Source organism: Carassius gibelio, chromosome B16 (genome assembly GCF_023724105.1).
Source record: "Carassius gibelio isolate Cgi1373 ecotype wild population from Czech Republic chromosome B16, carGib1.2-hapl.c, whole genome shotgun sequence".
Classification (NCBI taxonomy): Eukaryota; Metazoa; Chordata; class Actinopteri; order Cypriniformes; family Cyprinidae; genus Carassius; species Carassius gibelio.
The window spans coordinates 1,549,739-1,562,750 of NC_068411.1; the positions used below are offsets into that span (position 1 = coordinate 1,549,739).

Consider the following 13,012-nt stretch of genomic DNA (forward strand, 5'->3'; position numbering starts at 1 on the left):
TGATGGGAAAATTCAAAATAACCGACTTCCTGTTGGGATCCGGATTTCGTACCAAGAGACTTTTTTGTAGGTATTAGAGTGTTACATGTGTGTACCAATTTTTGTACATGTACGTGAAACATAGCTCGAGGCGCACTCCGTTGAAAGTGTATAGGTGGCGCTATAGAGCCATTCTGCCACACCCGGTGGAATGTTGGCCTGCAGATCTGTTCAGGTCAGGACTCTTATCACACATGTGAAGTTTGGGGAAGATCGGACATTTTATGCCTGAGTTATAACATCTTTTATTCCCATGGCGAGACATCGAACTTCGTCGCGGCGCCATGAACAAGCCTTTTAACGAAAACTCAAGATCTTCACAACTGAACATCGCACAGGCCTTTAGATTAGACTGACCACAAAAAAGACATTGATGTCATAAAATTTCTAGGAGTAGTTCGTCGCAGCGTAAAATATGTCACTTCCTGTTGCCAATAGGTGGCGCTATGACTATAACTGAATATGGTCATGTCAAACCGTTCAGGACAGGAGTCTCATCAAACATGTGAAGTTTGGGGCAGATTGGTCATTGTATGTCTGAGTTATAGCAACTTCCTGTTTCATGGCGAATCATCGAAATTCGCCAGGCCGCCACACACAGGCCCTTCAACGAAAACTCAAAAGCTTCGCAATTTAACATCGCAATGGCCTTCAGAGTAGGCATACCAAATTTGGTGTTGATCTGAATTAATCTCTAGGAGGAGTTCGTTAAAATACAACGCATGGAAATGACAAAAATGACACAAAATTTGCTCATAATATTAGAAATAACCGACTTCCTGTTGGGTTTCGGATTTTGCTCCAAGAGACTTTTTTGTAGGTATTGGAGAGTTACATGTGTATACCGATTTTCATACATGTACATGAAACGTAGCTCGAGGCGCACACCGTTGAACGTGTATAGGTGGCGCTGTTGAGCCATTTTGGCACACCCACTTCTGAAACCCATATCAGACGTAAATTTTCGCCAGTTCTGAGGTGTGTGCAAAGTTTCATGACTTTTCGAGCATGTTTAGGCCCTCAAAAATGCGATTCATCTTAGAGAAGAATAATAATAATAATAATAATAATAATAATAAACGGAGCAATTCCAAGAGGGTCCTCACACCATCGGTGCTCGGGCCCTAATAATAATAATAAATTAAAGCTGCAAGCAGCGATGAACGGGCCCTCGCACCCGGGCTCACCGCCATCGTGTGGCTTTAGTAAAAAGGTGAACGTTGAGAAATATGCATTTAATGTCCTAAATATAAGTGGAATATATCAAAGTATATCCCATATATGTGCCAATCTTACCGTTGCCAGCAGGTGGCGCTATCATTATAATGGAATATTGGCCTTCAGATGTGTTCAGGCCAGGACTCTTATCAAACAAGTGAAGTTTGGGGAAGATTGAACATTTTATGCTTGAGTTACAACAACTTCTCTTGCTGTGGCAAGACATCAAATTTTGTCATGGCGCCATGGAAACGCCCTTTAACAAAAACTCAAGATCTTCAAAAGTTAACATTGCACAGGCCTTTAGATTAGACTGACCACAAAATATATGTTAATCTCAAAAAAATTATAGGAGTAGTTTGTCGCAGTGTAAAATATGTAACTTCCTGTTGCCAATAGGTGGCGCTATGACTATAACTGAATATTGGCATGTAGATCTGTTCAGGTCAAGAGTCTTATCCAACATGTGAAGTTTGGGGCAGATTGGACATTGTATGTCTGAGTTACAGCAACTTCCTTTTTCATGGCGAAACATCGAAATTTGTCAGGCCGCCATGGACCCGCCCTTTAACGAAACCTCAAGTCCTTCGCAATTTATTATCGCAAAGGGCTTTAGATTACACTGACCAAGTTTGGTGTTGATCTGAATAAATGTCTAGGAGGAGTTCGTTAAAGTACAACCCCTGAAAATGGCAAAAACAACAGAAATTTTGAAGGGAAAATTCAAAATAACCGACTTCCTGTTGGGATCCGGATTTCGTACCAAGAGACTTTTTTGTAGGTATTGGAGTGTTACATGTGTGTACCAATTTTTGTACATGTACATGAAACATAGCTCGAGGCGCACTCCGTTGAAAGTGTATAGGTGGCGCTATAGAGCCATTCTGCCACACCCGGTGGAATATTGGCCTGAAGATCTGTTCAGGCCAGGACTCTTATCACACATGTGAAGTTTGGGGAAGATCGGACATCTTATGCCTGAGTTATAACATCTTTTATTCGCATGGCGAGACATCGAAATTCGTCGCGGCGCCATGAACAAGCCTTTTAACGAAAACTCAAGATCTTCACAACTGAACATCGCACAGGCCTTTAGATTAGACTGACCACAAAAAAGACATTGATGTCATAAAATTTCTAGGAGTAGTTCGTCGCAGCGTAAAATATGTCACTTCCTGTTGCCAATAGGTGGCGCTATGACTATAACTGAATATGGGCATGTCAATCTGTTCAGGTTCGGAGTCTCATCAAACATGTGAAGTTTGGGGCAGATTGGTCATTGTATGTGTGAGTTATAGCAACTTCATTTTTCATGGCGAATCATCGAAATTCGCCAGGCCGCCACGGACACGCCCTTCAACGAAAAGTCAGGATCTTCGCAATTTAACATCGCAAAGGCCTTTAGATTAGGCATACCAAATTTGGTGTTGATTTGAAGAACTCTCTAGGAGGAGTTCGTTAAAATACAACACATGGAAATGACCAAAATTACACAAAATATGCTCATAATATTAAAAATAACCGACTTCCTGTTGGGTTTAGAATTTCGCTCCAAGAGTCTTTTTTGTAGGTATTGGTGTGTTACATATGTGTGCCAATTTTCGTGCATGTACGTGAAACATAGCTGGAAGGCTGTTGATTTTCTTGGTATAGGTGGCGCTGTCGAGCCATTTTGCCACACCCTCTTCTGAATCCTATATCAGACGAAAATTTTCACCAGGTTTGACGAGTGTGCAAAGTTTCATGACTTTTTGAGCATGTTAAAGCCCTCAAAAATGCGATTCATTCGGGAGAAGAAGAAGAAGAAGAAGAATAATAATAATAATTAAAGCTGCAAGCAGCGATGAACGGGCCCTCGCACCCAGGCTCACCGGCAGCGAGTGGCTTTAGTTAATAGGTGAACGGTGAGAAATATGCGTTTAAACTCATAAATATAAGTAGAATATATCAATGTTTATTCCATATATGTGCCAATCTTCCTGTTGCCAGCAGGTGGCGCTATCATTATAATGGAATATTGGCCTTCAGATGTGTTCAGGGCAGGACTTTTATCGAACATGTGAAGTTTGGGGAGGATTGGACATTTTATGCCTGAGTTACAACAACATCCTATTTCATGGCGAAACATCGAAATTTGTCAGGCCGCCATGGACACGCCCTTTAACGAAATCTAAAGATCTTCGCAATTTAACATCGCAAAGGGCTTAAGATTACACTGACCGGGTTTGGTGTTGATCTGAATAAATCTCTAGGAGGAGTTCGTTAAAGTACAACCCCTGAAAATGGCAAAAACAACGCCAATTTGCAGAGAACATTCTAAATAACCGACTTCCTGTTGGGATTCGGATTTCGTACCAAGAGACTTTTTTGTATGTATTGGTGTGTTACATGTGAATACCGATTTTTGTACATGTACGTGAAACATAGCTCGAGGCGCACTCTGTTTAAAGTGTATAGGTGGCGCTATCGAGCCATTCTGCCACACCTGATGGAATTTTGGCCTTCCGATGTGTTCAGGCCAGGACTCTTATCACACATGTGCAGTTTGGGGAAGATCGGACATTTTATGCCTGAGTTATAACATCTTTTATTCCCATGGCGAGACATCGAACTTCGTGATGGCGCCATGGACACGCCTTTTAACGAAAACTCAAGATCTTCACAACTAAACATCGCACAGGCCTTTAGATTAGACTGACCACAAAAATACATTGATGTCATAAAATTTCTCGGAGTAGTTCTTCGCAACGTAAAATATGACACTTCCTGTTGCCAATAGGTGGCGCTATGACTATAACTGAATATGGGCATGTCAATCTGTTCAGTTTGGGAGTCTCATCAAACATGTGAAGTTTGGGGCAGATTGGACATTGTATGTCTGAGTTATAGCAACTTCATTTTTCATGGCGAATCATCGAAATTCGCCAGGCCGCCACGGACACGAACTTGAACGAAAACTCAAGATCTTCGCAATTTAACATCGCAAAGGCCTTTAGATTAGGCATACCAAATTTGGTATTGATCTGAATTAATCTCTAGGAGGAGTTCGTTAAAATACAACGCATGGAAATGGCAAAAATGACAAAATATTTCGTCATAAAATAAAAAATATCTGACTTCCTGTTGGGTTTAGAATTTTGCTCCAAGAGTCTTTTTCGTAGGTCTTGGTGTGTTACATGTGTGTACCGATTTTCATACATGTGTGTGAAACGTAGCTTGAGGCGCACACCGCTGAACGTGTATAGGTGGCGCTATCGAGCCATTTTGCCACGCCCACTTCTGAAACCCATATCAGACGTAAATTTTCGCCAGTTCGGAGGTGTGTGCAAATTTTCCTCACTTTTTGAGTATGTTTAGGCCTTCAAAAAGGCGATTCATTTGGCACCGTAATAATAATAATAATAATAATAATAATAATAATAATAAACGAAGCAGATACAATAGGGTCCTCACACCTTCGGTGCTCGGGCCCTAAAAAACAAAGCAGATACAAGAGGGTCCTCGCACCTCGGTGCTCGGGCCCTAATTAAAGCTGCAAGCAGCGATGAACGGGCCCTCGCACCCGGGCTCACCGCAATCGTGTGGCTTTAGTAAAAAGGTGAAGGTGAGAAATATGCATTTCAAATCGTTAATATAAGTGGAATATGTCAAAGTATATCCCATATATGTGCCAATCTTACCGTTGCCAGCAGGTGGCGCTATCATTATAATGGAATATTGGCCTTCAGATGTGTTCAGGCCAGGACTCTTATCGAACATGTGAAGTTTGGGGAAGATTGAACATTTTATGCTTGAGTTACAACAACTTCTCTTGCTGTGGCAAGACATCAAATTTTGTCATGTCGCCATGGAAACGCCCTTTAACAAAAACTCAAGATCTCCAAAAGTTAACATTGCACAGGCCTTTAGATTAGACTGACCACAAAATATATGTTAATCTCAAAAAAATTATAGGAGTAGTTTGTCGCATTGTAAAACATGTCACTTCCTGTTGCCAATAGGTGGCGCTATGACTATAACTGAATGTGGGCATGTAGATCTGTTAAGGGCAGAAGTTTTATCTAACATGTGAAGTTTGGGGCAGATTGGACATTGTATGTCTGAGTTACAGCAACTTCCTTTTTCATGGCGAAACATCGAAATTTGTCAGGCCACCATGGACACGCCCTTTAACGAAATCTAAAGATCTTCGCAATTTAACATCGCAAAGGGCTTAAGATTACACTGACCAGGTTTGGTGTTGATCTGAATAAATCTCTAGGAGGAGTTCGTTAAAGTACAACCCCTGAAAATGGCAAAAACAACGCCAATATTGCAGAGAAAATTCTAAATAACCGACTTCCTGTTGGGATTCGGATTTCGTACCAAGAGACTTTTTTGTAGGTATTGGTGTGTTACATGTGTGTACCAATTTTTGTACATGTACGTGAAACATAGCTCGAGGCGCACTCTGTTGAAAGTGTATAGGTGGCGCTATCGAGCCATTTTGCCACACCTGATGGAATTTTGGCCTTCAGATGTGTTCAGGCCAGGACTCTTATCACACATGTGAAGTTTGGGGAAGATCGGACATTTTATGCCTGAGTTATAACATCTTTTATTCCCATGGCGAGACATTGAACTTCGTGACGGCGCCATGGACACGCCTTTTAACGAAAACTCAAGATCGTCACAACTTAACATCGCACAGGGCTTTAGATTAGACTGACCACAAAAAATACATTGATGTCATAAAATTTCTAGGAGTAGTTCATCGCAGTGTAAAATATGTCACTTCCTGTTGCCAATAGGTGGCGCTATGACTATAACTGAATATGGGCATGTCAATCTGTTCAGGTCAGGAGTCTCATCAAACATGTGAAGTTTGGGGCAGATTGGTCATTGTATGTCTGAGTTATAGCAACTTCCTGTTTCATGGCGAATCATCGAAATTCGCCAGGCCGCCACGGACACGCCCATTAACGAAAACTCAAAAGCTTCGCAATTTAACATCGCAAAGGCCTTCAGATTAGGCATACCAAATTTGGTGTTGATCTGAATGAATCTCTAGGAGGAGTTCGTTAAAATACAACGCATGGAAATGACAAAAATTTCACAAAATTTGCTCATAATATTAGTAATAACCGACTTCCTGTTGGGTTTCGGATTTTGCTCCAAGAGACTTTTTTGTAGGTATTGGAGAGTTACATGTGTATACCGATTTTCATACATGTACATGAAACATAGCTCGAGGCGCACACCGTTGAACGTGTATAGGTGGCGCTGTTGAGCCATTTTGCCACACCCACTTCTGAAACCCATATCAGACGTAAATTTTCGCCAGTTCTGAGGTGTGTGCAAAGTTTCATGACTTTTCGAGCATGTTTAGGCCCTCAAAAATGCGATTCATTTTGGAGAAGAAGAATAATAATAATAAATATAGCTGCAAGCAGCGATGGTGGGCTCAAGCCACCAATGCCATCACCACCCCGGTGGCATCAGGTAAACTGTGCCCAGCGGGCACATGCATTCACAATATCCCTCTGGCAGTGAGGTTTTAAAGGATAGAGGGGAGCGTAGAGGGGAGCGTGCATTTGCAGTGGCTGGGCCACGACTCTGGAATACCCTGCCTTTAGAGATCAGACTGGCCCCTTCCTTGTCTATTTTTAAATCTTTGCTAAAAACTTTTTTATTTTCCTTAGTGTACTGACTACTGTGTTATGCTACATTTTGAAATGGGTGGTTTTAAATTTTTTGTCTGGTCTATTTTTATGTATGTGTAATATTCTTGCTCTTATGTTAAAGCACTTTGGTCAGCCAGGAGGCTGTTGTAAATGCGCTATACAAATAAATTGAACTTGAACTTGAACTTGAACTTGATATGGCAGTTAAAGGGTTAATCCGAATCATCTAGACTTTAAAATCACATTCACAGAACAATATATATATATATATATATATATATATATATATATATATATATATATATATATATATATATATATATATATATATATATATATATAACTTTAGTAACACTTTACAATAAGATTTCATTTATAAACATTATGTTAACATGAACAATATTTATATAGCATTCATTCATGTCAGTTAATATTCCAAACTTAAACATTAAAACATTGTTTTATTGTGATTTTTTTCCAAGCACATTTTACCAATTCCAAACCATATCAATCTTAATAACTACCATTATTTTTTATTTAATCATTTATGAGTGCTATACAATAGTCCAGGAAAGCTGGAAGAGAAAAACAGGTCAAGAAGAACTGACAAAAGAATTGCAAAAGAATTAGGAAATAATGTGAAGATTAATTTTTAGTCAATTCTGCAAGACAGACTTTCAGGAAAGGAGGTGGAATAAAAATGAGCTCCTAAATCTTAATCCCGGATTCTGGAAGATATATTCCTCAAACCATCAAACAAGAGGAGGTGGTGCTGGTCCTTCACGAGTCAGTCTAATCTGTTCATTAAGCCTATATATAAAGTCTTAATATATAGTATTTAACAATACTTCATGGTATTCTAATTAAATATTTTTTTGGAATCTTAGATCTCTCAGAACCTGACACATTGTAATTCTGAGACTCCAGGAAAGTGGCAGTTCTGTAAAATGTTGGCGCTGGAGACTAAATGCACCCTGATAGTTTCACACCTAATTCACTTAAAACACACACAAACACACACACACAGTGACAGAGGGACAGAGTGACATCAGATGTATGTTTTTTAATTTTCTGTCATCCATATAATGTTGTATAGTCATGAAACTATGCATATTTCCTCAGAATGACTTGTCTTCTATGTGTACATTTTTTTGAAGTGTTTAGAAGCTGCACTTTTTTTTACTGGTTCCTTTTTTACTATTATTTCAAAAAATCACCACGACAAAACCATTCAAGCTATCCAAAATTCATTCACACCTGTTCTGTAAGATTAATTCTTTAAACAGTGGTAAAAGAGGATGTGGTGCTGAACCTTCAACAGTCACTTAAAACGTATCTGTCCATAAAGCCTATTAAGAATTATTCTTAATATACAGTTCACAATACTTCAGCTTGTTATTCTAATTAAGTGAGGGTCATTTTATCAGTAAAATTCCTAAAATACATATTATTTTATTTGAAAGATTTCTATAAATTATTTAAATCATACTAGTTTCTCCAATAATTATTTAAAAGTAATCCTATAGCTCCCTCTGGTGGCCATTATAGGTACTAAGAATTGCAAGCTTGATTTATAAGTTATGATAGTTTTAATTTTATGCTGGCTCTTGAAAATGATAAAGCTATGAAACTTACTGTGCTTCCTTCAAATGAGGACTTCTACTTATATAAAAAATTATGAAGATTTAGAATGAAAAATTGTAAAGATATAGTAAAATAACTATTGTATTTTTTTATGTTACTTTAATAAATCTCTATGGCAACACCATTTAAGCTATCCTAAACCCATTCACAATTTAACATCTCAGTATATTGGCATCATGTTGAAAAAGGAGTATGGAGTAGTATGAGTAGGAGTATGAATTCATTTGCAGGCTTTATCATAAATCCACAATAAAATTTCTGAGTTCTGTATCAATCTGTGTTGTTGTTTGTTTATTTTTATCTTTTATTTTTCATAGGAAGATAACTTACTCTCATTTTTAATAAATGTGCTTATAAACCAAGGACAAGCTATTTATAGCTGTATTTATAAACTGCTTACTACTGACTATTAATATTGGGACAAGGCTTTATAAAGCATGAACTGACTATTTAATAATGAGTGCAGTTATTATAAAGTGTTATCAATGAATTTGCTAATGTTAACAAATTAGACATTATTTTACAGTGTTATCAAATCCTTAAATGACTCATAAGCATTTGTGAAAGTTCTGCTTGTATTACAGCTTAGTATTGATCTGTGAGCTGAACAGATTTACTGTTACATCCATGAGATTATGTAAATTAAAATAAATATAATGTCACAGGATGTCATAGGTCAGTATCAAATGAGTTTGAAATTATTATTTGCAGCACAAATAAGGTTTTTTTAGGATTTTTAAAAATCCCTAAAACTGTCAGAAAAAGGTTAAGGCCTAAGCTATTTCTATGTGAGTGGCTAATTTTATTTTTGTTTTTATAATTGTAATACACAAACTATGAAATTATACAAAATGTATAAAAAGATAAATAAATAAATACGCACACATTAAAAAAGCAGCCAAGTCGAATGAGTTTCCTTTTTTATATAGATTAAAATTGAAGACAGAAGCAAGTGGTAAATGTGGTCACTTTAATATTCAAATCCAGTAGATCCAGTTTATGTTCACGTGGCTGTTTTCGTTTATAGTCGCCAAGCTATTATGTGTTTTGAAATAATCTTGTCCGTGATGTGTTCGTTCGTACGACGAAAGGCAGAATCCTGCAGCTCGAGAGAGAAATGTTATTCTGCCAGTCGCGCTTTCAAATAGTCTTGCGCACTTAAACAGGTCACAAACACCTGCATTTAGCTCTTGTTGTGTTACAATGGGTTTATTGTGTGCATTTGTGGTAATATTTTATTTAAAAAAGCTCTTAAACAAGAATAAATTCGTTTGTTTTGAGCTCGACACTGTACGCGCTGATCGGAGGCGGTGATTTCAGATAGGCAGCTGCAAATATTTCATTTTCACACAAACAGTTCAAAAACATCTTAATTTAGCTCTTGGTGTGTTCTAATTGGTTGATTGTGTGATATCGCTGTAATAATTTATTTTTAAAAGCTTTAAAACAGGAATAAATTCTTTTTCTCTGAGCTCTTTACTCCAGACGCTCGTGGTCACAGCGGTGATTCATCTCTCCTATTTCTCACATATCTCTGGCCAGAAATAATTTATCCATGAGCCCTGAACCGGTAATAATCAGATATGTTGGTTTAGCTTGTCAGTGTGAATTAAATCTAAGTATTTGTTTGTATTTTTAACCGATTCAAAAGTGAAAGTAAAAGTTCGGGAATTGAACCTGTAGGGGCGCAATTTCTCTCAGACAATGGAAGTCTGAAGCACATATACTAAAACAGAGGGACAGAGTGAGATGAAATGTCTGACAGTTTTTTTAATTTTCTGTTATCCATACAGTGTTGTAAAGTCGTGAAACTATGCATATTTCCTCAGAATGACTTTTTCATCTGTATGAAAAAATTCTTTGACGTGTTTGGAAGCTGCAATTTAAAAATACAATAATGATTCCCTTTGTAAGGTCATTTAAAAAAATCACCACTGCAAAACCATTCAAGCTATCCAAAATCCATTCACAATTTAAGTTCCTATCAGAAATACTGATGTGTGTTCAGAGTTTTGTGAAATTCTAAGTATGTTATTTGCCTCAAAATCACCTGAGAAGTATTCCAGTTTGACATGTTGCCACGCCAACAATTTTTTAGATATCAATATCCCCCTTGCAGATTTATATCAGCTGTGTTTTAACATTATTCTGATGAAGTTTGAAGCAAATCGAGTAATAATAAGATGCTGAATTCAAATCATTTTGAAAATGACACACTTCCTTCTGCCAGTTGGTGGCGCTATAACTTTGACTCCTAATAGTCACATATATGCGATCGACATCATACAACGAATAATCTGATGAAGTTTGATTAAAATCAGGAAATGTATGTGGATGGTATTAGACACTTCCTGTTTCTAATTTCTCGCCATAATTTCAACGCCTCGCCACGAGCAAACCGTTCGAGATATCAAAAATCCCCTGGCAATTTTTCATCCCCAGTGTCTTGAGATCATGTTGACCGAGTTTGGCGGCAATCGAGAAAAAAACCTATGACAAGTATTTCAAATTCCAGAGCATGCGCTTTTTACATAACTCTAAATAGCTGACTTCCTGTTGGGTGGAGCCTATGACATGCAATACGAAAGTTGTTCGGCACGATGAGATCTATATGTGTACTGAGTTTCATATGAATATGTGCAAGTATGTGTGAGCTATACATCAACATTTCTGACTGTGTTCCAGGGGGCGCCGTAGAGCCCCTGTGCCACGCCCGGGTCCCAGCCTCTGCAGGCTCCTAAAGGCCACAGATTCCAAAGTGTGCGCAAATTTTCAAGAGTTTTTGAGTATGTTAAGGACCCCAAAAGCCCCCACAACTTTGACGAAAAATTTGAATACTAAACCCTAAATAGCCAACTTCCTGTTGGGCGGAGCCTATGATATGCAATACAAAAGTTGTTTGGATTGATGAGATTTATATGTGTACCGAGTTTCATACGTCTACGAGCAAGAATGTATGATATATGGCCCTCCATATTCCAGGGGGCGCTGTAGAGCCCCTGTGCCACGCCCGTGTATTAGTCTCTGCCCGGCCCTAATGGCCGCAGGTTCCAATCTGTGTGCCAATTTTCAAGACTTTTTAAGCACGTTAAGGGCCCCAAAAGCCCCCGAGACGTTGGAAAAAAATAATAATAATAATAATAATAATAATAATAATAATAATAATAATAAAAAATAATCCTAAGGAAAACAATAGGCCTCTCACCCTTTGGGCTTGAGCCCTAATTAAACTGCAAGCAGCGATGAACGGGCCCTCGCACCCGGGCTCACCGCCATCGTGTGGCTTTAGTAAAAAGGTGCACGTTGAGAAATATGCATTTAAACTCATAAATATAAGTGCAATATATCAAAGTTTATTCCATATGTGTGCCAATCTTCCTGTTGCCAGCAGGTGGCGCTATCGTTATAATGGAATATTGGCCTTCAGATGTGTTCAAGCCAGGACCCTTATCACACATGTGAAGTTTGGGCAAGATCGGACATTTTATGCCTGAGTTATAACATCTTTTATTCCCATGGCGAGACATCGAACTTCGTCATGGCGACATGGACATGCCTTTTAACAAAAACTCAAAATCTTCACAACTAAACATCACACAGGTCTTTAGATTAGACTGACCACAAAAAAGACATTGATGTCATAAAATTTCTAGGAGTAGTTTGTCACAGTGTAAAATATGTCACTTCCAGTTGCCAATAGGTGGCGCTATGACTATAACTGAATATTGGCATGTAGATCTGTTCAGGTGAAGAGTCTTATCAAAAATGTGAAGTTTGGGGCGGATTGGACATTGTATGTGTGAGTTATAGCACCATCATTTTTCATGGCGAATCATCGAAATTTGTCAGGCCGCCATGGACACGCCCTTTAACGAAACCTCAATTCCTTCGCAATTTAACATGGCAAAGGGCTTTAGATTACACTGACCAAGTTTGGTGTTGATCTGAATAAATCTCTAGGAGGAGTTCGTTAAAATACAACCCCTGAAAATGACAAAAACAACACCAATTTTGCAGGGAAAATTAAAAATAACCGACTTCCTGTTGGGATTCGGGTTTCGTACCAAGAGACTTTTTTGTAGCTATTGGTGTGTTACATATGTTTACCGATTTTCGTACATGTATATGACATGTAGCTCGAGGCGCACTCCATTGAAAATGTATAGGTGGCGCTATCGAGCCATTTTGCCACACCCAATGGAATATTAGCCTCCAGATGTGTTCAGGTCAGTACTCTTATCAAACATTTGAAGTTTGGGCAAGATCTGATATTTTATGACTGAGTTACAACAACTTCTACTCCCATGGCGAGACATCGAACTTTGACATGGCGCCATGGACACGCCCTTTAACGAAAACTCAAGATCTTCTCAATTTAACATCGTACAGGCCTTTAGATTCGACTGACGACAAAAAAGACATTGATTGTCAAAAATTTCTAGGAGTAG

At 38.4% G+C, this 13,012-nt stretch overlaps 1 long non-coding RNA gene across 1 annotated transcript in view; it reads left to right on the forward strand.

Moving 5' to 3' along the window:
• Positions 1-1,354: 1,354 nt before the first annotated feature.
• Positions 1,355-13,012, forward strand: part of LOC127974702 (uncharacterized) — a 35,964-nt gene continuing 24,306 nt past the window's right edge. The window contains exons 1-2 of the long non-coding RNA XR_008157350.1: positions 1,355-1,887; positions 5,490-5,724. This is a non-coding gene — a long non-coding RNA (uncharacterized LOC127974702). The remainder of the gene's footprint in view (positions 1,888-5,489; positions 5,725-13,012) is intronic.